This window comes from Capricornis sumatraensis, chromosome X (genome assembly GCF_032405125.1).
Source record: "Capricornis sumatraensis isolate serow.1 chromosome X, serow.2, whole genome shotgun sequence".
In the NCBI taxonomy this organism is placed as follows: Eukaryota; Metazoa; Chordata; class Mammalia; order Artiodactyla; family Bovidae; genus Capricornis; species Capricornis sumatraensis.
This window is the reverse complement of record NC_091092.1, coordinates 53,762,842-53,790,220: the sequence shown is the minus strand read 5'-3', so window position 1 is coordinate 53,790,220 and position 27,379 is coordinate 53,762,842. Positions and strand designations below refer to the sequence as shown.

Sequence of the window (27,379 nt, the reverse complement as noted above, 5' to 3'; positions counted from 1 at the left end):
TTCAACATCCATTTATAATAATAAAAAAAAAAAAAACTGTCCAGAAAGCAGGAATAGAAGGAACATACCTCAACATAATAAAAGCTATATATGACAAACCCACAGCAAACATTATCCTCAATGGTGAAAAATTGAAAGCATTTCCCCTAAAGTCAGGAACAAGACAAGGGTGCCCACTTTCAGAACTACTATTCAACATAGTTTTGAAAGTTTTGGCCACAGCAATCAGATCAGAAAAATAAATAAAAGGAATCCAAATTGGAAAAGAAGAAATAAAACTCTCATTATTTGCAGATGACATGATCCTCTACATAGAAAACCCTAAAGACTCCACCAGAAAATTACTAGAACTAATTAATCAATATACTAAAGTTTCAGGATATAAAATCAAAACACAGAAATCCCTTGCATCTCTATACACTAATAATGAGAAAATAGAAAGAGAAATTAAGGAAACAATTCCATTCACCAATGCAACAAAAAGAATTTTAAAAAAAAAGGAATATATCTAGCTAAAGAAACAAAAGACCTATATACAGAAAACTATAAAACACTGGTGAAAGAAATCAAAGAGGAAACAAATAGATGGAGAAATATACCGTGTTCATAGATTGGAAGAATCAATATAGTGAAAATGAGTATACTACCCAAAGCAAACTATAGATTCCATGCAATCCCTATCAAGCTACCAACGGTATTTTTCACAGAGCTAGAACAAATAATTTCACAATTTGTATGGAAATAAAAAAAAAAAAAACCTTGAATAGCCAAAGCAATCTTGAGAAAGAAGAATGGAACTGGAGGATTCAACCTGCCTGACGTCAGGCTCTACTACAAAACCACAGTCATCAACACAGTATGGTACTGGCACAAACACAGAAATATATTTCAATGGAACAAAATAGAAAGCCCAGAGATAAATCCACACACCTATGGATGCCTTATATTTGACAAAGGAGGCAAGAATATACAATGGATTAAAGACAATGTCTTTAGCAGGTGGTGCTGGGAAAACTGGTCAACTGCTTGTGAAAGAATAAAACTAGAACACTTTCTAACACCATACACAAAAATAAACTCAAAATGGATTAAAGATCTAAACATTAGACCAGAAACTATAAAACTCCTAGAGGAGAACATAGGCAAAACCCTTTCCAGCATAAATCACAGCAGGATCCTCTATGACCCACCTCCCAGAATATTGGAAATAAAAGCAAAAATAAACAAATGGGACCTAATTATACTTCAAAGCTTTTGCACAACAAAAGAAACTCTAAGTAAGGTGAAAAGACAGCCTTCAGAATGGGAGAAAATAATACCAAATGAAGTAACTGACAAAGAATCAATCTCAAAAATATACAAGTAACTCCTGCAGCTCAATTCCAGAAAAATAAATGACCCAATCAAAAAATGGACCAAAGAACTAAACAGACATTTCTCCAGAGAAGAGATATAGATGGCTAAAAACATATGAAAAGATGCTCGACATTACTCATTATCAGAGAAATGCAAATCAAAACCACAATGCGGTACCATTTCACGCCAGTCAGAATTCCTGCTATCCAAAAGTCTATAAGCAATAAATGCTGGAGAGGGTGTGGAGAAAAGGTAACCCTCTTACACTGTTGGTGGGAATGCAAAGTGGTACATCCACTATGGAGAACAGTGTGGAGTTTTCTTAAAAAACTGGAAATAGAACTGCCTTGTGACCCAGCAATCTCATTGTTGGGCATACACACCGAGGAAACCAGAATTGAAAGATAAACGTGTACCCCAATGCTCATCGCAGCACTGTTTATAATAGCAAGGACATGGAAGGAACCTAGAAGTCCATTAGCAGACAAATCGATAAGAAAGCTGTGGTACATATACAGAATCGAGTATTACTCAGCCATTAAAAAGAATAAATTTGACAGTTCTAATGAGGTGGATGAAAGTGGAGCCTATTATACAGAGTGAAGTAAGCCAGAAAGAAAAACACCAATACAGTATCAGTTCAGTTCAGTTCAGTCACTCAGTCGTGTCCAAATCTTTGCGACCCCATGAATCGCACCACACCAGGCCTCCCTGTTCATCACCATCTCCCAGAGTTCACTCAGACTCACGTCCATCGAGTCCGTATTGCCATCCAGCCATCTCATCCTCGGTTGTCCCCCTCTCCTCCTGCCCCCAATCCCTCCCAGCATCAGAGTCTTCTCCAATGAGTCAACTCTCTCATGTGGTGGCCAAAGTACTGGAGTTTCAGCTTTAGCATCATTCCCTCCAAAGAAATAACAGGGTTGATCTCCTATAGAATGGACTGGTTGGATCTCTTTGCAGTCCAAGGGACTCTCAAGCGTCTTCTCCAACTCCACAGTTCAAAAGCATCAATTGTTCGGTGCTCAGCCTTCTTCACAGTCCAACTCTCATATCCATACATGACTACTGGAAAAACCATTGCCTTGACTAGACGGGCCTTAGTCGGCAAAGTAATGTCTCTCCTTTTGAATATACTATCTATGTTGGTCATAACTTTTCTTCCAAGGGATAAGCGTCTTTTACTTTCATGGCTGCAATCACCATCTGCAATGATTTTGGAGCCTCAAAAAACAAACTCTGACACTGTTTCCCCATCTATTTCCCAGGAAGTGATGAGACCGGATGCCATGATCTTCATGTTCTGAATGTTGAGCTTTAAGCCAACTTTTTCGCTCTCCTCTTTCACTTTCATCAAGAGGCTTTTTAGCTCCTCTTCACTTCCTGCCATAATGGTGGTGTCATCTGCATATCTAAGGTTATTGATATTTTTCCCAGCAATCTTGATTCCAGCTTGTGTTTCTTCCAGCCCAGCGTTTCTCATGATGTACTCTGCATATAAGTTACATAAGCAGGGTGACAATAGATAGCCTTGATGTACTTCTTTTCCTACTTGGAACCAGCCTGTTGTTCCATGTCCAATTCTAACTGTTGCTCCCTGACCTGAATACAGATTTCTCAAGAGGCAGGATAGGTAGTCTGGTATTCCCATCTCTTTCAGAAATTTCCACAGTTGATGGAGATCCACACAGTCAAAGGCTTTGGCATAGTCAATAAAGCAGAAATAGATGTTTTTCTGGAACTCTCTTTTCCTGTGATCCAGCGGATGTTGGCAATTTGATCTCTGGCTCCTCTGCCTTTTCTAAAACCAGCTTGAACATCAGGGAGCTCACGGTTCACATATTGCTGAAGCCTGGCTTGGAGAATTTTGAGCATTACTTTACTAGCATGTGAGATGAGTGCAATTGTGCAGTAGTTTGAGCATTCTTTGGCATTGCCTTTCTTTGGAATTGGAATGAAAACTGATCTTTTCCAGTCCTATGGCCACTGCTGAGTTTTCCAAATTTGATGGCACATTGAGTGCAGCACTTTCCCAGCATCATCTTTCAGGATTTGAAACAGCTTCACTGGAGTCCCATCACCTCCACTAGCTTTGTTCGTAGTGATGCTTTCTAAGGCCCACTTGACTTAACTTTCAAAGATGTCTGGCTCTAGATTAGTGATCACATCATCATGATTATCTGGGTCATGAAGATCTTTTTTGTACAGTTCTTCCGTGTATTCTTGCCACCTCTTCTTAATATCTTCTGCTTTTGTTAGGTCCATACCATTTCTGTCCTTTATCGAGCCCATCTTTGCATGAAATGTTCCCTTGATATCTCTAATTTTCTTGAAGAGATCTCTAGTCTTTACTATTCTGTTGTTTTCCTCTATTTCTTTGCATTGATCACTGAGGAAGGCTTTCTTATCTCTTCTTGCTATTCTTTGGAACTCTGCATTCAGATGCTTATATTTTTCCTTTTCTCCTTTGCTTTTCACTTCTCTTCTTTTCACAGCTATTTGTAAGGCCTCCCAGACAGCCATTTTGCTTTTTTGCATTTCTTTTCCATGGGGATGGTCTTGATCCCTGTCTCCTGTACAATGTCATGAGCCTCATTCCATAGTTCATCAAGCACTCTATCTATCAGATCTAGGCCCTTAAACCTATTTCTCACTTCCACTGTATAATCATAGGGGATTTGATTTAGGTCATACCTGAATGGTCTAGCAGTTTTCCCTACTTTCTTCAATTTGAGTCTGAATTTGGTAATAAGGAGTTCATGATCTGAGCCACAGTCAGCTCCTGGTCTTGTTTTTTTTTTTTTTTTTTTTGACTGTATAGAGCTTCTCCATCTTTGGCTGCAGAGAATATAATAAATCTAATCTTGGTGTTGACCATCTGGGTTATGTCCATGTGTAGAGTCTTCTTTTGTGTTGTTGGAAGAGGGTGTTTGCTGTGACCAGTGCATTTTCTTGGCAAAACCTATTAGTCTTTGCCCTGCTTCATTCTGCATTCCAAGGCCAAATTTGCCTGTTACTCTAGGTGTTTCTTGACTTCCTACTTTTGCTTTCCAGTCCCCTATAATGAAAAGGACATCTTTTTTGGGTGTTAGTTCTAAAGGGTCTTGTAGGTCTTCATAAAACCGTTCAACTTCAGCTTCTTCAGTGTTACTGATTGGGGCATAGACTTGGATAAATGTGATATTGAATGGTTTGCCTTGGAGATGAACAGAGATCATTCTGCCCTTTTTGAGATTGCATCCAAGTACTGCATTTCGGACTCTTTTGTTGACCATGATGGCTACTCCATTTCTTCTGAGGGATTCCTCCCCACAGTAGTGAATATAATGGTCATCTGAGTTAAATTCACCCATTCCAGTCCATTTTAGTTCACTGGTACCTAGAATGTCGACGTTCACCCTTGCCATCTCTTGTTTGACCACTTCCAAATTTGCCTTGATTCATGGACCTGACATTCCAGGTTCCTATGCAATAGTGTTCTTTACAGCATCAGACCTTGCTTCTATCACCATTCACATCCACAGCTGGGTATTGTTTTTGCTTTGGCTCCATCCCTTCATTCTTTCTGGAGTTATTTCTCCACTGATCTCTAGTAGCATAATGGGCACCTAATGACCTGGCGAGTTCCTCTTTCGGTATCCTATTATTTTGCCTTTTCATACTGTTCATGGGGTTCTCAAGGCAAGAATACTAAAGTGCCTTGCCATTCCCTTCTCCAGTGGACCACGCTCTGTCAGACCTCTCCACCATTACCTGCCCATCTTGGGTTGCCCCATGATTATGGCTTGGTTTCATTGAGTTAGACAAGGCTGTTGTCCTAGTGTGATTAGATTGACTAGTTTTCTGTGAGTATGGTTTCAGTGTGTCTGCCCTCTGATGCCCTCTTGCAACACCTACCATCTTAACTTGGTTTTCTCTTACCTTGGGTGTGGGGTATCTCTTAACTGCTACTCCAGCAAAGCACAGCTGCTGCTCCCCAGCCCGGACAGGGGTATCTCCCCACAGCCGCTGCTCCTGACCGTCAACTTGGGATAGCTCCTCCAGGCCCTCCTGCGCCTGTGCAGCCACTGCTCCTCCGGATGCTGCTCCTGGCCGCCGGCCCTGGCCTCGGGCGTGGGTGGCTCCTCGAGCTTCTGCCCCTGGCCTCAGGCTCCGGGTGGCTTCTCTGGGTTATCCCCCCGGCCTCGGGCACGAGGTGTCTCCTCCCAGCTGCCGCCCATGGCCACGCGTGCAAAGTGGCTTCTCCCTGCCACCCCTGACCTCAGACGTGGGGTGTCTCCTCCTGGCCGCTGCACCTGACCTCACACGTGGGTTGTCTCCTCCTTGCCACTCCTGACCTCGGACCTGGGGCAGCCGCCGGCGCTCAGTGCGCCGGCTCTCGCAGCCGCCAGCGCTCAGTGCACTGTATACTAATGCATATATATGTAAATTAGAAAGATGGTAACGATAACCTTATATGTGAGACAGCAAAATAGACACAGATGTATAGAACAGTCTTTGGGACTCTCTGGGAGAGGGAGAGGGTGGGATGATTTTGGAGAATGGCATTGTAACATATTTAATAACATATATATGAAAGGAATTGCCAGTCCTGGTTCAATGCAAGATACAGGATGCTTGGGGCTGGTGCACTGAGATGACCCAGAGGGATGGTATGGGGAGAGAGGTGGGAGGGGGGTTCAGGATGGGGAAGAAGTGTACACCTGTGGCGGATTCATGTTGATGTATGGCAAAACCAATACAATATTGTAAAGTAATTAGCCTCCAATTAAAATAAATAACTTTATATTAAAAAAAAGAAAGACACATGTACCCCAATGTTCACTGCAGCATTATTTATAATAGCTAGGACATGGAAGCAACCTAGATGTCCACTGGTAGATTAATGGATATGAAGTTGTGGTACATATACACAACAGAATACTGCTACTGCTAAGTCGCTTCAGTCATGTCCGACTCTGTGCAACCCCATAGATGGCAGCCCACCAGGCTCCCCCTTCCCTGGGATTTTCCAGGCAAGAACACTGGAGTGGGTTGCCATTTCCTTCTCCAATGCATGAAAGTGAAAAGTTAAATTGAAGTCACTCAGTCGTGTGCGACTCTTCGCGACTCCATGGACTGCAGCCTACTAGGCTTCTCCGCCCACGGGATTTTCCAGGCAAGAGTACTGGAGTGGGGTGCCATTGCCTTATGCAAAGACAGAATACTACTCAGCTATAAAAAAGAATGCATTTGAGTCAGTTCTAATGAGGTGGACGAAACTGGAGCCTATTATACAGAGTGAAATAATTCAGAAAGAGAAACACAATTACTGTATATTGACACATATATATGAAACTTAGAAAGATAATAATGATGATCCTACATGCAGGGTAGCAAAAGACACACAGATGTAAAGAACAGACTTTTGAACTCAGTGGGATGATTTGAGAGAATAGCATTGAAACATGTGCTTTTTGTTAAAATAGACAGCCAGTGCCAAATCTGATGCATGAAGCAGGGCACACAAGGCCAGTGCTTCAGGACAACCCAGAGGGATAGGGTGGGGAGGGCGGTGGGAGAGGGGTTCAGGATGGGGGGAACACATGTATACCTGTGGCCAATTCATGTTGATGTCTGGCAAAAAAAAAATCACAATATTTTAAAGTAATTATCCTCCCATTAAAATATTTAGTTTTTAAAATTTATGTCAATTAAAATTTTGTTTTATTTTTGACTAAGTTGTATGTATTCTTTGCATATTTTGAACATTAAACCCTTATCAGTCACATCACTTTCAAATATTCTCTCTCACTCCCTAGGTTGTCTTTTTCATTTTGTTGATGGTTTCCTTTGGTGTGGAAAAGCATTTATTATGTCCTGTTTATTTTTATTTATTTTGCCTTAGGATACTGATCTAAAGGCACACGCTACAATTTATGTCAAAGAGTGTTGAGTTTAAGTTCTCTTCTAGGAATATTACGGTTTCAGGTCTTACATTTATGTTTTTAATCCACTTTGACTTATGTTTTCTTTTAATATGGTGTAAGAGAATGTTCTAATCTCCCTGTTATACATATTGCTGTCCAGTTAGTTCTCCCAGCACCACTTCAAGAGATTGTCTTTTCTCCTTTGTGCATTCTTGCCTTTGTTGTAGATTAATTGAAATTAAATGCATAGATTTATTTCTGGGCTTTATATTCTGTTCCATTGATTCATATGTCTGTTTTTGTGCCAGTATCATACTATTTTGATTACTGTAGCTTTACAGTACAGACTGAAGTCTGAGAAAGCTATACTTCCATCTATATTCTCATTTCTCAGGATTACTTTGGCAATTCAGATCTTTGTGGTTCTACAGAAGTTTTAGGATTATTTGCTCTAGTTCTGTCAAAAAAAAAAAAAAAGACCCTGGATATTTTGATAGAGATTGCACTGAATCTGTAGATTGATTTGAGTGGTATGGCCATTTATAACAATACTAATTCTTCCATTCCAAGAACATGGACTATCTTTACATTTATTTGCATCTTCTTAAATTTCCTGCAGTGTTTTATAGTTGTGAGTATTGGGCTTTTGCCTCCTTGTTTAAGTTTATTCCTAGGCATTTTTGTGATATGATTTTAAATAGATTTTCTACTTTCTCTATGATATTTCTTAGTATATAGAAATGTGACAAGCCTCTGTATGTAAATCTTGTATCTGTGATCTTGCAAAATTCATTTATTAGTTGAAATACTTTTGTGGAGGAGATTTCTGGGTTCTCTATATGAAGTATACTGTCATTTGCAGAGAGTAATAATTTTACATGCGCACCAATGTTCATAGCAGCACTATTTGCAATAGCCAAGACATGGAAACAATATGTGTACTCATCAAAAGAAGACTGGATTAAGAAGATATGATATATATATACATATATATATATATAATGGAATATTCATTTCAGTTGTTCAGTCATATCTGACTCTTCGGGACCCCATGGACCACAGCATGCCAGGCCTCCCTGTCCATCACAAACTCCTGGAGTTCATCCAAACTCACGTCCACTGAGTTGGTGATGCCATCCAACCATCTCATCCTCTGTCACCCCCTTCTCCTTCCACCTTCACTCTTTCCCAGCATCAGGGTCTTTTCAAATAAGTCAGCTCTTTCCACCAGGTGGCCAAAGGATTAGAGTTTCAGCTTCAGTATCTGTCCTTCCAGTGAACATTCAGGACTGATTACCTATAGAATGGACTGGATGAATCTCCTTGCAGTCCAAGGGACTCTCAAGAGTCTTCTCCAATGCCACAGTTCAAAAGCAACAATTCTTCGGTGCTCAGCTTTCTTTATAGTCCAACTCTCACATCCATACATGACTACTGGAAAAACCAAAGCTTCGACTAGATGGGACTTTGTTGGCAAAGTAATGTCTCTACTTCTTAACATGCTGTCTAGGTTGGTCATAACATTCCTTCCAAGGAGTAAGCATCTTTTAATTTCATGGTTGTAGTAACCGTCTGCAGTGATTTTGGAGCCCCCAAAATATAAAGTCTGTCACTATTTCCACTGTTCCCCATCTATTTGCCATGAAGTGATGGGACCAGATGCCATGATCTTAGTTTTCTGAGAGATGAGTTTTAAGCCAACTTTTTCACTCTCCTCTTTCACTTTCAAGAGGTTCTTTAGTTTTTCTTCACTTTCTGTCGTAAGGGGGGTGTCATCTGCATATTTGAGGTCATTGATATTTCTCCTGGCAATCCTGATCCCAGCTTGTGCTTCATCCAGCCTAGCATTTCTCATGATGTACTCTGCATATAAATTAAATAAGCATGGTGACAATATATAGCCTTGACATACTCCTTTCCCTATTTGGACCAGTCTGTTGTTCCTTGTCCAGTTCTAACTGTTGCTTCTTGACCTGCATACAGATTACTCAGGGGGCAGGACAGGTGGTCTGGTATTTCCATCTCTTGAAGAATTTTCCAGAGTTTGTTGTCATCCACACAGTCAAAGGCTTTGGCATAGTCAAAAAAGCAGAAGTAGATGTTTTTCTGGAACTCTCTTGCTTTTTTGATGATCCAGCAGATGTTGGCCATTTGATCTCTGGTTCTTCTGCCTTTTCTAAATCCAGCTTGAACATCTGAAAGCTCATGATTCACATATTGTTGAAACCTGGCCTGGAGAATTTTGAGCATTATTTTGCTAGTGTGTGAGATGAGTGCAACTGTGAAGTAGTTTGAGCATTCTTTGGCATTGCCTTTCTTTGGGATTGGAATGAAAACTGAGCTTGTCCAGTCCTGTGGCCACTGCTGAGTTTTTCAAATTTGCTGGCATATTGAGTGCAGCACTTTCACAGCATCATCTTTTAGGATCTGAAATAGCTCAACTGGAATTCCATCACCTGCACTAGCTTTGTTTGTAATGATGCTTCCTAAGGCCCACTTGACCTCTCATTCCAGAATGTCTGGCTCTAAGTAAGTAATCACACCATTGTGATTATCTGGATCATGAATATCTCTTTTGTACAGTTCTTCTGTGTATTCTCGCCAGCTCTTCTTAAGATCTTCTGCTTCTGTTATGTCCATATAATTTCTGTCCTTTATTGTGTCCATCTCTGAATGAAATGTTCGCTTGGTATCTCTAATTTTCTTGAAGAGAACTCTAGTCTTTCCCATTCTGTTGTTTTCCTCTATTTCTATGCCATGATCACTGAGGAAGGCTTTCTTATCTCTCCTTGCTATTCTTTGGAACTCTGCATCTAGGAGTTCACTATTTAGAGCTGCGGTTTCCACCTTCTTGGCACCAGGGACTGATTTTATGGAAGACAATTTTTCCATGTACAGGAATGGGAGGTGAGAGAGTTGGTTTAGCAGTAATTGAAACATTTTTCTGTGACACAGGGTTTGGGGAGCCCTGCTGTACATAATACCCCATCCATTGGAAATATAAAACAATCCACATTTATAATTAAAAGTTTTCTGGTAACTACCAAAGTGGGGGGTGGGTGGGGGAGCTGGATGCATTGTGCTGCAGTGATGGCTACACAGTGCTGGAGCAACTGTGAGGATATATCCCATATCCAAGGGCAGAGACCCCAGCAAGTTGATAGAGCTGCAGCTGTGTGCCGCTGCATTGACTTTGAGGAGATACCCCACATCCAAGGGCAAAGGAGAAGCCCCAGCAAGCTGGTAGGATGGGCAAAATAACATTTAAAATCAAACCACATACCCGCCAGAGACGCTCAGAGGACTCAAACATAACTTATGCACACCAGGACCCAAAGTCTCCACAGAGACTGAGACAGAACTGTTTTGAGTGTCTCCTGAGGAGATGGACTGCTGTAGGCGCAGGCATGCTGGCAGGGCAACCCAAGATGGGCAGGTCATGGTGGAGAGGTCTGACAGGGCGTGGTCCACTGGAGAAGGGAATGGCAAACCACTTCAGTATTCTTGCCTTGAGAACCCCATGAACAGTATGAAAAGTCAAAATGATAGGATACTGAAAGAGGAACTCCCCAGGTCATTAAGTGCCCAATATGCTACTGGAGATCAGTGGAGAAATAACTCCAGAAAGAATGAAGGGATGGAGCCAAAGCAAAAACAATACCCAGCTGTGGATGTGACTGGTGATAGAAGCAAGGTCTGATGCTGTAAAGAGCAATATTGCATAGGAACCTGGAATGTCAGGTCCATGAATCAAGGCAAATTTGGAAGTGGTCAAACAAGAGATGGCAAGGGTGAACGTTGACATTCTAGGTACCAGTGAACTAAAATGGACTGGAATGGGTGAATTTAACTCAGATGACCATTATATTCACTACTGTGGGGAGGAATCCCTCAGAAGAAATGGAGTAGCCATCATGGTCAACAAAAGAGTCCAAAATGCAGTACTTGGATGCAATCTCAAAAAGGGCAGAATGATCTCTGTTCATCTCCAAGGCAAAGCATTTAATATCAGAGTTATCCAAGTCTATGCTCCAACCAGTAATGCTGAAGAAGCTGAAGCTGAACAGTTTTATGAAGACCTACAAGACCTTTTAGAACTAACACCCAAAAAAGATGTCCTTTTCATTATAGGGGACTGGAATGCAAAAGTAGAAAGTAAAGAAACACCTGGAGCAACAGGAAAATTTGGCCTTGGAATGCGGAATGAAGCAGGGCAATGACTAATAGAGTTTTGCCAAGAAAATGCAGTGGTCATAGCAAACACCCTCTTCTAACAACACAAGAGAAGACATCACCGGATGGTCAACACCAAAATCAGATTGATTATATTCTCTGCAGCCAAAGATGGAGAAGCTCTATACAGTCAACAAAAACAAGACCAGGAGCTGACTATGGCTCAGACCATGAACTCCTTATTGCCAAATTCAGACTCAAATTGACAAAAGTAGGGAAAACCACTAGACCATTCAGGTATGACCTAAATCAAATCCCTTATGATTATACAGTGGAAGTGAGAAATAGATTTAAGGGCTTAGGTCTGATAGATAGAGTGCCTGATGAACTAGGTAATGAGGATCATGACATTGTACAGGAGACAGGGATCAAGACCATCCCCATGGAAAAGAAATCCAAAAAGCAAAATGGCTGTCTGGGGAGGCCTTAAAAATAACTGTGAAAAGAAGAAGTGAAAAGCAAAGGAGAAAAGGAAAGATATAAGCTTCTGAATGTTGAGTTCCAAAGAATAGCAAGAAGAGATAAGAAAGCATTCTTCAGCGATCAATGCAAAGAAATAGAGGAAAACAACAGAATGGGAAAGACTAGAGATCTCTGCAAGAAAGTTAGAGATACCAAGGGAACATTTCATGCAAAGATGGGCTCGATAAAGGACAGAAATTGTTTTGACCTATAGAAGCAGAAGATATTAAGAAGAGGTGGCAAGAATACACAGAAGAACTATACAAAAAAAGATCTTCAAGAGCCCGATAATCACGATGGTGTTATCACTCATCTAGAGCCAGACATCCTGGAATGTGAAGCCAAGTGGGCCTTAGAAAGCATCACTACGAACAAAGCTAGTGGAGGTGATGGGATTCCAGTGGAGCTGTTTCAAATCCTGAAAGATGATGCTGTGAAAGTGCTATACTCAATATGCCAGCAAATTTGGAAAACTCAGCAGTGGCCACAGGACTGGAAAAGGTCAGTTTTCATTCCAATCCCAAAGAAAGGCAATGCCAAAGAATGCTCAAATTACCGCACAATTGCACTCATCTCACATGCTAGTAAAGTCATGCTCAAAATTCTCCAAGCCAGGCTTCAGCAATACGTGAACCATGAACTTCCTGATGTTCAAGCTGGTTTTAGAAAGGGCAGAGGAACCAGAGATCAAATTGGCAACATCTGCTGGATCATGGAAAAAGTAAGAGAGTTCCAGAAAAACATCTATTTCTGCTTTATTGACTATGCCAAAGCCTTTGACTGTGTGGATCACAATAAACTGTGGAAAATTCTGAAAGAGATGGGAATACCAGACCACCTATCCTTCCTCTTGAGAAATCTGTATGCAGGTCAGGGAGCAACAGAACTGGACATGGAACAACAGACTGGTTCCACATAGGAAAAGGAGTACATCAAGGCTGTATATTGTCATCCTGCTTATTTAACTTCTGTGCACAGTACATCATGAGAAACGCTGGACTGGAAGAAACACAAGCTGGAATCAAGATTGCCATGAGAAATATCAATAACCTCAGATATTCAGATGACACCACCTTTATGGCAGAAAGTGAAGAGGAGCTAAAAAGCCTCTTGATGAAAGTGAAAGAGGAGAGTGAAGAAGTTGGCTTCAAGCTCAACATTCAGAACATGAAGATCATGGCATCCGGTCTCATCACTTCCTGGGAAATAGATGGGGAAACAGTGGAAATAGTGTCAGACTTTATTTTTGGGGGGCTGCAAAATCACTGCAAATGGTGATTGCAGCCATGAAATTAAAAGACGCCTACTCCTTGGAAGAAAAGTTATGACCAACATAGATAGTATATTCAAAAGGAGAGACATTACTTTGCCGACTAAGGTCTGTCTAGTCAAGGCTATGGTTTTTCCAGTAGTCATGTATGGATATGAGAGTTGGACTGTGAAGGAGGCTAGCACCGAACAATTTATGCTTTTGAACTGTGGTGTTGGAGAAGACTCTTAAGAGTCCCTTGGCCTGCAAGGAGATCCAACCAGTCCATTCTGAAGGAGATCAGCCCTGGAACTTTTTTGGAAGGAATGATGCTAAAGCTGAAACTCCGGTACTTTGGCCACCTCATGCGAAGAGTTGACTCATTGGAGAAGACTCTGATGCTGGGAGGGATTAGGGGCAGGAGGAGAAGGGGACGACCAAGGATGAGATGCCTGGATGGCACCACTCACTCGATGGACAGGAGTCTGAGTGAACTCCGGAAGTTGGTGATGGACAGGAAGTCCTGGCGTGCTGTGATTCATGGGATCGCCAAGGGTTGGGCACGACTGAGTGACTGAACTGAACTGAATTGAACTGGGGAAACAGACTCTTGGAGGGCACATATAGAACTTTATGCACACCATGACCCAGGGGAAAGGAGCAGTGACCCCACAAGAGACTGATCCAGACTTGCCCGTGAGTGTTTAGGAGTATTAATCAGTCAGAAAAAAATGAAATACTGACATTAGTAGCAATGTGGATGGACCTAGAGAATATTATGTTTATTGAAATAAGTCAGACAAACATTGTATGATATCTCTGATATGTGGAATCTAAAAAATACAAATGAAGTATATACAAAACAGAAACAGACTCACAGACATAGGAAATGGATTTGTGGATACCAAAGAGGAGAGGGACAAATTCAAGGTATATTATTAATATAAGCTATTATGTGTAAAATAATCAACAAGGATTTGCTTTATAGCACAAGCCATTATACCCATTATATTGTAATGGACTATAACAAAATATAATCTGCAAAAGTGTCACCAGGGAATCACTATGCTGTCAATGAAAGGAACACAGTATTGTAAATCAACTATATTTCAATAAAAATAGTAAAAATATATTCATCCATAATTGTATATATAACAAAGTCTATCATTCAAAAATATTCGAGACTAAAGACATTTTCAGATAAGCAATAGCAGAAAAAAATTGGCACAAGCAGACTTGTACTAAAAAGTGCTTCAAAAGCCATAGAAACTGATATTAGATGGAAAGAAGACTTAAATAATTGGAAAAGGTACAATGTGTCAATGTGTTGGGAAACAAAATAATCAATTTTTCCCAAATTGATCTATAGATTCAATACCAACACCACTCCCCACCCCCCAAACAAATCAGAAGTTGTATAGAAATTGACACGTTGGTTCTACAATTCTATGAAAATGAAATGCATGTAAAATAACCAAGAATTCTTGAAAAAGAATAGAGTTGGAGGCCTCATATAGCTTGAAGACTTAATATAAAGCTGCAGTAACCAAGACAATGTGGTCATGATGTCCAGAGAAAGAGAAAATAATCATTGAAACAGAATAGAGATTACAACATTAGAACCAGCCATATATGTTCAAATATTTTAATAAATTTGCCAAAGTAATTCAATGGAGAAAAGGCAGCCTTTGCAATTAAGAGTGGTGGAGCCTCTGGGTATTTGTATAGAAAAAAAAGAACCTCAAACCGTACCTCACACCACATAATCAAACTGATTCAAAATGGACTGCAGAGCACAATAAGTGTCTTTGTTTACAATGGCAAGGGTGTGCACAGCCAGAGCAGAACCTCCGGTGAATATTTTTCCCCCCCTTAAGTAATATCATGAGGTATTCTAGAAGTTATCTAGGGCTTCTTGACTTTCTTAACCTTCACCTTAACCTTTCATATTAAGACAATTGAGAATAATGCCAAAAATCTCATGATGAAATAGAGAAGGGACATTTTAAAATCAACATCACTTACACCCTGATCAGAGATTTGCATGGCTGACTTAAGTACTTCCATGACACTGGTTGTTTATGTCCAGGATGTCCACCAATCTGACCAATATATTTTCAATTATTTGGCCTACCATTTTTAAACCTAAAAAAGTAGAAAACAAAGAATCTGAGGAAAAATTATTATAAAGATAAGATATGATATTATCTAGACAGTTTACAGTACCAGCCTAATAACAATGATCTCTTTTATAGTAAGATTTTAAACATTCTAGTATTCTAAAAATTCCCTTGGAGATTACCAGATTTTCAAAGGAATAAAAATAGAAATAAAAGCAAGTATATGTAAGTTTCATGGGCATTTTTCTATCCCCTAGGAAAAAACATAAATGTCACAATAAAAAAGAATTTCTGTGGTTTCATATTCAATAACACCACCACCACATTTAAAGACAGAAATTAAGTTATATTTATCTCACCTGAAAAAAATGAAAATGCCATTGAAATCTAAAGTACAGTGTGATTTCCATGTGGGAGTTTTAAATTATTTTCTGACTCTCAGATAAGAATTTATCTAATGATTTAAACTGTATGTTTTAGAGTAGCCTTCACACTGAGGTGGGCTTTAAAACAGTGTTCAAGTAATTACAGAACTAAACTAGTGATCCAAGGAGTCTCTGAACCAAAAAATGATAACTTACATCTTATATTTATAAAAGTGGGACAGGATGATCTTTAAATACTGTATTAATTGCTGATTTTATGCTTTTGCATTTCTGTGAATTATTTTTAGGAACCCACAATTTCTTTTTGCCTTCAAAGTCACCTAAGACACCAGGATTCTTTGATCCTAGTGTGAAGGAACTCAGAAAGTGAAAGACTTTGTTAACTACAACAAAAAATAGTACTTTGAGGGCCGTTTTCTCTCTAGGAGACTTATAGTTTATCATATATCTTATATCCAACACAATGAGAATTGGGAATTGAGTAGAAAGACTTTCTCATTTTATTCACTGGTAGTTGAATCGACTTCTAGCATTGTCTTGTGTAATTCATACAAGCAAGACTTTTGTGTAGAAATACTGTGGTGGTTCATATATTCAGATAGTAGACATATTAGCAGCATCTCTTCCATTCCTGTCTTGGCCATGAGAAGTTACTCCTTGCACTATACCATGCCCCAGATTGGAGATGGGCTTTACTAGTAGCACAGTCAGTATTTTAGGTATTAGGTTGGCTGAAAAGTTAATTCAGGCTTTTCTGTGTGATGTTACAGAAAAACCAGAATGAACTTTCTGGCCAACCTGATATTTTGCACATACCCTCTTGAGTGAAAAGCAGGTAAATAAAGTCAATCAACTATTTAGTAAGTAATCACCAACACACTGAAGTTTGACTGAACTTGCCACACTTTTACTGGTTTTATGGACATTATGTAGACAAACAATTTCAGGTAAAATAATACTAGATCTACACTAGTAAGACCCAGATTTACTGGCACTTCAATCACAAAATCAAGAAATAACTCATGAGTTTGCAAAGGGAAGGAGAAGGAAATTCAACACTGATTAGACTAAATCACAGTTCAAGGGGGAATTGTGATTATAGAAAGGCTTTGTGTACCGACAACTCTTACTTTATACCAGTAATCTACTCTTAAAAGTAATTTCCCCTGAAAACACTAACTAGGAACTAATTTTTCATCATTTAAATGGGAAACAATATAATGTCTTTCATATTAAGCCCAAGCTCCTAACCACCTTCCTTAAAAGTGATTAAAAATGGTAATACATAAATAACTTATGTGCTATGTGAAATGCTTAAAACATGGCTTCCTGGTCACCAAAGTAAAACGGTTTTAAATGTTAATAACTGCTGTTACATGGCCTCTTTTTGTACAAAGAACTTTCATGACTCACATTCCGTTGGTTGACAATTGGTATGGTTTTAAAGATTTCAATATGTGACTAATAGTCTACAAATTATGTCTAGAATGCAACTCAAAAGATGTTTAAAATATAGTACTGAGTTTTGGTGACATTAAGTTTTCCTATAAAAGCAGTAGCCAGAAAAAAAAAAAAAAAACAACAACAACATTGAATTGAGAAATAAATATAGTCCATGCATTTTGTGTATTAAAAACCAAGCAGTATTCTGTGGAAAAACCTTAACAGGAAGACATTCTGTGAGAGATGCCTACAGAATAAAAACTAGTTCTGTTTGTGACGAGTCATGTCTTACTCTTTGCGACCCCATGCACTATAGCCTGACATGCTCCTCTATCCATGGAATTGTCTAGGTAGGAATGTTAGAGTGGGTTGCCATTTTGTACTCCAAAACTAGTCCTGTAGGTCTTTGTACACAAGAGAAAAGGGAAGCAAGAGAAGAAAACTCAGCTAATATAAAAATAAAATAGAAATTAATATGAGGCAAAAAATAAAACATGCTTAAAATTTGTGATCACACCCTCAGTGATCTGTGCAAAGAAAAAGAGGAAAATAGTAGAATGGGAAAGACTAGAGATCTCTTCAAGAAAATTAGAGATACAAAGGGAACATTTCATGCAAAGATGGACACAATAAAGGACAGAAATGGTATGGACCTAACAGAAGCAGAAGATATAAAGATGAGGTGATAAGAATGTACAGAAGAACTGTACAAAACAGATATTCATGACCCAGGTAATCACAATGGTGTGATCATTTTCCTAGAGCCAGACATTCTTGAATAAGAGGTCAAATGGGCCTTAGGAAGCATAATTATGAACAAAGCTAGTGGAGGTGATGGAATTTCAGCTGAGCTATTTCAAATCCTGAAAGATGATGCTGTGAAAGTGCTACACTCAATATGCCAGCAAATTTGGAAAACCCAGCAGTGGCCACAGGACAGGAAAAGGTCAGTTTTCATTCCAATCCCAAAGAAAGGCAATGCCAAAGAATGTCCAAACTATTGCACAATTGCACTCACCTCACACAGTAGTAAAGTAATGCTCAAAATTATCCAAGACAGGCTTCAAAGATACATGAACTTTCAGATGTTCAAGCTGGTTTTAGGAAAGGCAGAGTAACCAGAGATAAAATTGCCAACATCTACTGGATCATCAAAAAAGCAAGAGAGTTTCAGAAAAATATCCATTTCTGCTTTATTGACTATGCCAAAACCTTTGACTGTGTAAATCACAACAAACTGTGGAAAATTCCTCAAGAGCTGGAATACCAGACCACCTGACCTGCCTCTTGAGAAATCTGTATGCAGGTCAGGAAAAAATAGGTAGAACTGGACATGGAACAACAGACTGTTTCCAAGTAGGAAAAGGAGTATGTCAAAGCTATATATTGTCACCATGCTTATTTAATTTATATGCAGAGTACATCATGAGAAATGCTGGGCTGGATGAAGCACAAGTTGGAATCAAGATTTCCAGGAGAAATATCAGTGGCCTCAGATATGCAGATGCCACCACCCTTATGGCAGAAAGTGAAGAAGTACTAAAGAGCCTCTTGATGAAAGTGAAAGAAGAGAGTGAAAAATTTGGCTTAAAACTCGTCTTTCAGAAAACTAAGATAATGGCATCTGGTCCCATCACTTCATGGCAAATAGTTGGGGAACAGTGGAAACAGTGACTGACTACTTTTGGGGGGTTCCAAAATCACTGCAGATGGTGGCTTCAGCCATGAAATTAAACATCTTGGAAGGAAAGTTATGACCAACCTAGACAGCATATTAAAAAGCAGAGACATTACTTGGCCAACAAGGTCCATCTAGTTAAGGCTATGGTTTCTCCAGTAGTCATGTTTGGATGTGAGAGTTGGACTATAAAGAAAGCTGTGCACCAAAGAATTGATGCTTTTGAACTGTGACATTGGAGAAGACTCTTGAGAGTCCCTTGGACTGCAAGGAGATCCAACCAGTGCATCCTAAAGGAGATCAGTCCTGAGTGTTCATTGGAAGGACTGATGTTGAAGCTGAAACTCCAATCTTTTGGCCACCTGATGTGAAGAGCTGACTCATTTGAAAAGACACTGATGCTGGGAAAGATTGAAGGCTGGAGAAGACGGGGACAATAGAGGATGAGATGGTTGGATGGCATCATCGACTCAGTGGACATGAGTTTGAGTCAACTCTGGGAGTTGATGATGGACAGAGAGGCATGGCATACTGTGGTCCATGGGGTCATGAAGAGTCGGACACAACTGAGTGACTGAACTGAAAATTTGTGAAGAACAAAATGTAAGGAAATTTTTGACTTCCTACTGTGCATGTGCACATGTGCGCGTACACACACATACACACACACACAGATATCCTCTTTAACGCCCTTGTCTTGTTATACTCTCGATGCACCTGCTATACACATGGCAAGCCTTGGTTCAAGCCAGCTATTTACCCTCCATATTTATTTTGCATTATAATAAATATTATGAGATAATGCATTTATAATGAATAGTTGTTGATTTTGTTTGGCTTAGATTCTGCTTCAGTTGACCCAGACAATAACAACAAAAATGTCTTATGCCAGTTTATCTCATATAAATTATTCAATAGGTAGTTATACTCCAAATCTAAACCCATGAATTCAAAGTCTTGATTCAAGTCAGCTACTTAAGTTCTAGCCATTATGTCCACATTGCAGCCTGCATGAAGAAGGTTGGGCAAATAAGGTTGTGTCTTCTCCATTTGAGGACATGTCTAGAAAATTTCTCATTACATTTTTTTTAACTGAGAATAAAATTCATTGGCTTTTTTTAAACTTTATTTTATTTTACAATACTGTATTGGTTTTGCCATACATCAACATGAATCCACCACGGGTGTACAGGAGTTCCCAATCCTGAACCCCCCTCCCACCTCCTTCCCCATACCATCTCTCTTATTACATTTTTATGTACATTCAGTTATAAAAAAGTCATGTGTTCACATTTAGATTTAAAATAGTCTAAAATGTAGTACTTATTCTGGATAGCTACATAGAAAAAGAAAAATCAAGGTTTCTACCAGTAAATGAAGTGAAGAGGCACATTTAGGGACAACTAGGATTTTCTCTAATATCACTGTAAGTTCACTATCTTAGAATTTGGCAAATGATAGTCCACAGTCAAATTCAACCTGTGTTTAAAGTTTTATTCCCACAGCCATACCTATTGTTCCTATATCATACATGACTGTGTTTGGGCTACAATGGCAGAGTTGAATAGCTGTGGCAGAGACTATAATGGGCCTGTGAAGGATAAAGTATTTACTGCCTGGCCTTTAAAGCCAAAAATATTCTGACTCCTTATGATGAAAAGTCAGCTTTTTCAGTCCCTGCTACTTTTCTTTCATCTCTACATCTTTTATGTGGAATTTTCATAATTCTTAAACAATGATGTTCCCAAGGCATTGGCCTTTGTTTTAATCTTGCTCTGTGTAATCTACTAGGGCAATCTCATTTGCCAAACAAGGAAAATGCCTTTGCTTGGAGCTGATGGTATTGTTCTGATGGGAGGCAAGAAAAGTAGAAACACATCACTTCCTATTTTAATTTGGCATTCTCTATTAAGCAAAGTGTACTGAAAGAAAAAACCTTAAAGATGGTTATAAAGATTGTAAGATGGTACAGAGCTCTTCTTAAGGCATCTCTTGGCCTACTCAAATCATATCTCAAGGGATTGAAAGAATATATACATGAGTTTGCCTAATTATTATAGCTGATATTTGAATAATCAAGGAGAATGAGATTTTGAAATGCTTGAGACTTATGATATTCTAATTTTCCAGAAGAAAAATGTGCTTTCTACCAAGGTTATCCAAGCAATATTTACACTATTTCCACAAAGATTCTGGAATGATATATTAAAGATATGGCATGTGAGGACCAAAATGTTAAAAGTGAATAAAATGTCTAAATATGAGCATTAGATTTAATATTTTACTCTGACATTAGGCACTGTCTATATAATATCTAATACTGCCAATAAAGTCAAAATTAATAAAAAATAATAATTAAGATACATCAAAGTATATTTTCCTTTTCAGTAGGCTTTTGAAATATACATATTATGGTATCAGTTTAAGGTAAGTTTTTTTGATTGGGTTGGCTAAAGACTTTATTCAGGTTTTTCCATAAGCTGATATGAAAAAAATTGAACAAAGGTTTTGGTCAACCCAACAGTACTGACAACTGAAAATCCTTTTTGATATGAAGTTTTTTACCTGTTTCATAGTATTGAGCAGCACTTATTTTCATCTGTGAAAATTGAGGAAATAAATTTTGTAGGAAAGTTATAATCTAAACATGCAAAGTCACATGAGTAAATAAAATATGCTTATAATAACAAGAAAAATAATGAGGGTATGTCAAGGTGGCTCAGATGGTAAAGAATCTGACTGCAATGCAGGAGATGTGTGTTCAGTCCCTGGGTTGGGAAGATCCCCTAAAGAAGGGAATGACTAGTCACTCCATTATTCTTACCTGGAGAATTACATGGACAGAGAAGCCTGATAAGCTATAGTCCGTGGAGTCAAAAAGAGTAGGACACAACTGAGCAATTAACACTTTCACTGCCCTTCCACTTTCATGTAAAAATAAAGCACTTTTTATGGGTCATTTCTAATTGATGATCTCCTGTCATTTAGTTGAGCTTGGATTTGATGCATGAATTATCAAAATATAAGTCCTAGCAACTGTATTTTAGTTCTGCAATTTTGGCAGCTCACAGTAGCATAGCACATTATCACTAGCATTTGTATTGAGGGCAACTAGAATCGAGTTTAGAGGGTTTAGAGGGTTACAAATGGGTGTGACCTCCTTCCTGCCCATCTTAGATATTTGGTACCTTCAAGTATCTTTGTTTACAAAATCCTTCCTCTGCTAGCACACTATACTACATCTTTCCTTGCTTACCCAGAACCTCACTTGCCACAATTTTTTCTTCACTTTCCACACCTATGTTTCTTCTCCACTGGAGCATTCCCATCAGCTTGAGAAAGTTCAATTATTTCTTCTATAATTACTTAAAAAGAAAGTTCTTTTGACCTAACTTCACTCACCGGTCATTGCTTTCTCTGCCCCCTTTTATGACAAACTCATGAAAAGTTGTCTATACTTGGTATTCTATTCTTGCCTGCTAAGATACCTGAATCCCTTGCTTTGTCCACTCCAAGACCATCAGTCATTGCATTCCTCCAAGGTTCCAGAGTATTCTCAACACAGAGCCTTTGCACTTGTTCCTTCTAACTAGAGTGCTCTCTCCCAGGCATCAGCCTCCTCACTCCCTTTTGGACTCTGCTCAAATTTCACCTTCCTAGTGAGGGATGGACTCAGTGCAATTAAACAGCATCCAGCCCCAAGCATTCTATAACTTCACTTTACCTGCTTAAATTTTTTCTCTAGTAATTGCCATCTTATTAACTGTATGTTTACTTTTATTTTTTAATTTGGTCATATGCAACCACTAGAATTCAAGTTATTTGAAAAGGGGCACTTGTTTTTTTTATTTTATTTAATTTTTAATTTTTATTTTTACTTTATTTTACTTTACAATACTGTATTGGTTTTGCCATACATTGACATGAATCCACCACGGGTGTACATGCATTCCCAGACATGAACCTCCCTCCCACCTCCCTCCCCATAACATCTCTCTGGATCATCCCCGTGCACCAGCCCCAAGCATGCTGTATCCTGCATTGGACATAGACTGGCGATTCAATTCTTACATGATAGTATACATGTTTCAATGCCATTCTCCCAAATCATCCCACCCTCTCCCTCTCCCTCTGAGTCCCAAAGTCTGCTATACACATCTGTGTCTTTTTTGCTGTCTTGCATACAGGGTCATCATTGCCATCTTTCTAAATTCCATATATATGTGTTAGTACACTGTATTGGTGTTTTTCTTTCTGGCTTACTTCACTCTGTATAATCGGCTCCAGTTTCATCCATCTCATCAGAACTGATTCAAATGTATTCTTTTTAACGGTTGAGTAATACTCCATTGTGTATATGTACCACAGCTTTCTTATCCATTCATCTGCTGATGGAGATCTAGGTTGTTTCCATGTCCTGGCTATTATAAACAGTGCTGCGATGAACATTGGGGTACATGTGTTATATACTTCTCTATCTCCAGTGGCTAAAGTCAACCATGGCACACAGTATATCCTCAAAACTTGAACTAAATATTTTATTGACTAATTGAATAGTGGCTTTTTAATGTTTATCAAATGCAAATTAAATTTTATAGAATTTTATTCCTTGATGTATAAGTTATTCATCCCTTTTCCCATCGTTTTCTCATAAGTAATAAAATTTTGTATTGAATAGACAGAAAAGGAAATGTAAGTCTTGATTTAGTGAGCCTTTGTTGGATTGTCATCTTCAACACAAACTTTTCTCCCTCTTAATCCAAATGTAAAAGAAATTAATAACATTTATGAAGCACTTACTATGATTAAGGTATTGAGTCAGTTTGCCTGCATGATATCAGGACATAAAACAACTCTACTATAAGTCCTATTTCACAAATGAAAAAGGCGAGGTTCAAGGTGGATGCAATAACTTCCCCAAGGTTACAAAGATGAGAAATGCTGAGCTAGAACTTAAACACAAGTTCTCCTGGAATCTAGAGACTGAACTCACAACCATCAAGACGAGTGGTTGATTAGCAACTCATACTACACCACTATATTCTAAATAATAAGATGATATCAATATGATTTATAAATATAGGGGTATAAGTAGAATCTACTTGTATTATAAAACAATGTTATGAATAAAAAAACTTGATAAGACTTCTTTCAAAAATATGAAATCTTTGATTTGGAGGAGTTAAAGGTATCTTATTACCATTTAACTTTAAAATAGTGACATCACATTTTCATAGCACTTTAGAGCTTAAGTTATTCTTGATACTTATTTTCCTCTCAAAAATCTTGTGATATAAATAGCCCCATTTTTCAGCTGGGAAAACAATGGCTCAATGAGTCAGTATCAGCCAACTACAAATCCATTGATTTTTATTTACTTCAAACTCAAACATTACAAATCCAGAGTAAGGTAGGAGAATCATTCAATATAATGCTGGAACTTCTAGGCTGGGTATAGGGTCAGGCTGGGTATAGAGTGACAGGTTATCTCAAGCATATATTATATAGTGATAACCCATCAACAGTAAATTAATTTTTAATTTGTCCTGATTCAATAGCTTTAACACTATTATTTATTAGGAGTGTTTGGCAAAAAATGGAATAGATATAAAAAAGCTAATATAGTGTGGAAGGATTTAACATCTCTTGTATGCAACAGCAGATATGGAAAGCAAAGTTGGTAATGGTCACACTCACAGATTTCATTCTGGGCTTCCCTGGTGGCTCAGATGGTAAGGAATCTGCCTACAATGCAGGACACCAGGGTTTGATCCCTGGGTTGGGCACATCCCCTAGAGTAGGGATGGCAACCCAGTCCAGTATTTTTGCCTGTAAAATCCCATGGACTGTGGAGCCTGGTGGACTACACTCCATCGGGTAGCAAAGAGTCAGACATAAGTAGTAACTAAAAATGAAGAAATTAGACATTTTCATTTCCTAATCTTTTATCTAAGGGCTTCTCTGGTGGCTCAGATAGTAAAGAATCTGTCTGCAATGCGGGAGACCTGGGTTCAATCCCTAGTTTGGGAAAATCCCCAGGAGGAGAAGGGAATGACTATCTCTCCAATATTCTGGCCTGGAGAATTTCATGGACAGAGGAGTTCTCAGGCTACAGTCCATGGGGTCACAAAGGGTCAGACAATACTGAGCAACTTTCACTAAAGATAAAGAATTTTCTCGTGATTTACATATAATCAAGGATAATATTTCATTGAGAAATTTATATCTAAATCACATGTACCTATAGCTTGAGTTCCATCTCAAGAACACTCTTGGAAGTTAGATTACAATCTCCTTTGGCCCTTGCCTAAATTGCCAGCAATACAGAACTTTTTAAAATCCTGGCATTTTCTATGAAGTTTACTTTTGTGTTACATTTTGAGCTATCTGAAAGCATTCTTCACAGATTACTATTAACCAGTTATGGTCAGAAGCACACTCTGCCAGCAGCTATACCTTGTATTCTGTTGAAGTGCTATACAAATTCCTGAGAATGCTGGGCATAATTTCTAACCTTATTTTATTACTTTTTAATATAAATTTATTTATTTTATGTGGAGGCCAATTACTTTACAATACTGTATTGGTTTTGCCATACATCAACATGAATCTGCCAAGGGTGTACACTTGTTCCCCATCCTGAAACTCCCTTCCACCTCCCCCCCCCCCCCATACCATCCCTCTGGGTCATCCCAGTGCTCCAGCCCCGAGCATCATGTATCATGCATTGAACCTGGACTGGCAATTCGTTTCACATATGATATTACACATATTTCAATGCCATTCTCCCAAATCATCCCACCCTCGCCCTCTTCCACAGAGTCTAAAAGACTGTTCTATACATCTGTGTCTCTTTTGCTGTCTTGCATACAGGGTTATAGTTACCATCTTTCTAAATTCCATATATATGTGTCTAACCTTATTTTAGTGGGATCATATACAACAATAAAAAGGTCACCCAGATTATTTGAGTAGATGGTGTACAAATGACAGTGTCGTTGACATTGTGTGGCACTACAGATATATCTAAATCTTGTATACTTCAATTTTTAAAGCAGAGCAATTTGGATAGAAGAAACAAAGGTAATTTCAAAACTTGGAAACAATTGAGGTAGCTGATCAAAAGCTTGAGTGAACACTTCAAGAGGTGATAGTGATTTGAGTTCCTTCAATACTTAGCACTAGGTGACAAGCATGTATGATAACAACTTGAACTGCCATTCATTCATACATCAACTCACTCACTCATTCATGTATTTCATGAACATTACCCACACACAAGGTACTTTGACCTGTGGCCAAATATGCTATAAATAAAATGCACTTTAAAACATAAAATTAATAAATCAAACATTGAAATATATCTCCTACATGATTACTTAAATATTCATACACAAAGTAAACAAGGCTATGCCATTCCATTCCATGAGAGAAGAGGTGAAAAAGAAAGCTGTGAAGACAGCCAGCCAGTTATTGTGGAAAGGATATTGCACAAGGATATGCCAAGTGAAATTAGTCCAACTCTTAGTTCAAATGCTAACCCATTGCCTTCTCCTGAAAAGACATCACAGTTGTCTGACTATCTATCAGTGTTCTTATGGAGAACAAAAACGTAAAAAAATGTAAAATGAAAGCACTTTATAAACCATGTCACTATATAAATCTCTTTATTAATGTGATGCCATGAGAGTACAGTTAAAAGAGTATATGTTAGTATTTTGATATCAGAAGCAAGAATATTAAAAAGGGAAATTGAAACAAGATCCATTAAAGTGGGATCAAGAAAGAAGACATATCCAGTGTCAATATCTTGTGTGCTGTGGAGTCAGGGTTATGGATCATGGTTTTCTACTGGGTTCAGATCTCTATATTATTATATAGATAATAATACATATTATTTTGTGATGTTTAGTGAATAAATGTGCAAGTAATATAAAAAGGTAGTACAAAAACTAAATCCAATTTGTTTAATTAATGATAATGTAACAAGATTCAACAATGGTTTATGTCAACAGCTCAGTTTTGATTTCAGGAGGCACCAAAATGTCATGGTTAAGTACAAAGTCAAGCCAGAGTGCCTGGGTTCAAATCTCACAGTCACTACTGAATTTCTCTGCCTTGATTTTCTTACCCTTATGTAACAAGTTAAAATAGCCCCTATCCTACTGAGTTAATACAAAGATGAAATGAGTTAGGGTTTGCAAATTGCTTAGAATAGTGCCATGCATGCATGCTAAGTGGCTTCAGTCATCTGTGACTCTGTGACACTATGGACTGTAGCCTGCCAGGCTCCTCTGTCCATGGAATTTTCCAGGCAAGAATACTGAAGTGGGTTGCCATGCCCTCCTCCAAGGGATTTTCCTGACTCAAAGATTAAAACTGTGTTCTTATTGGCAGGTGGGTTCTTTACCACTAGTACCACCTGGGAAACCATAGAACAGTGCCAAATAATACTAAATATTATGGAAATTTTTGTTATTATAACTATTGTTTTCCAAAATCCTAAATTTTATCTACATCTGTGATGATAGATGACATGCTTA

The 27,379-nt window shown here is 38.6% G+C and overlaps 1 pseudogene; it reads right to left on the bottom strand.

Moving 5' to 3' along the window:
- Positions 1–27,379, bottom strand: part of LOC138071670 (tRNA pseudouridine(38/39) synthase-like) — a 143,745-nt pseudogene that overhangs the window by 81,002 nt on the left and 35,364 nt on the right.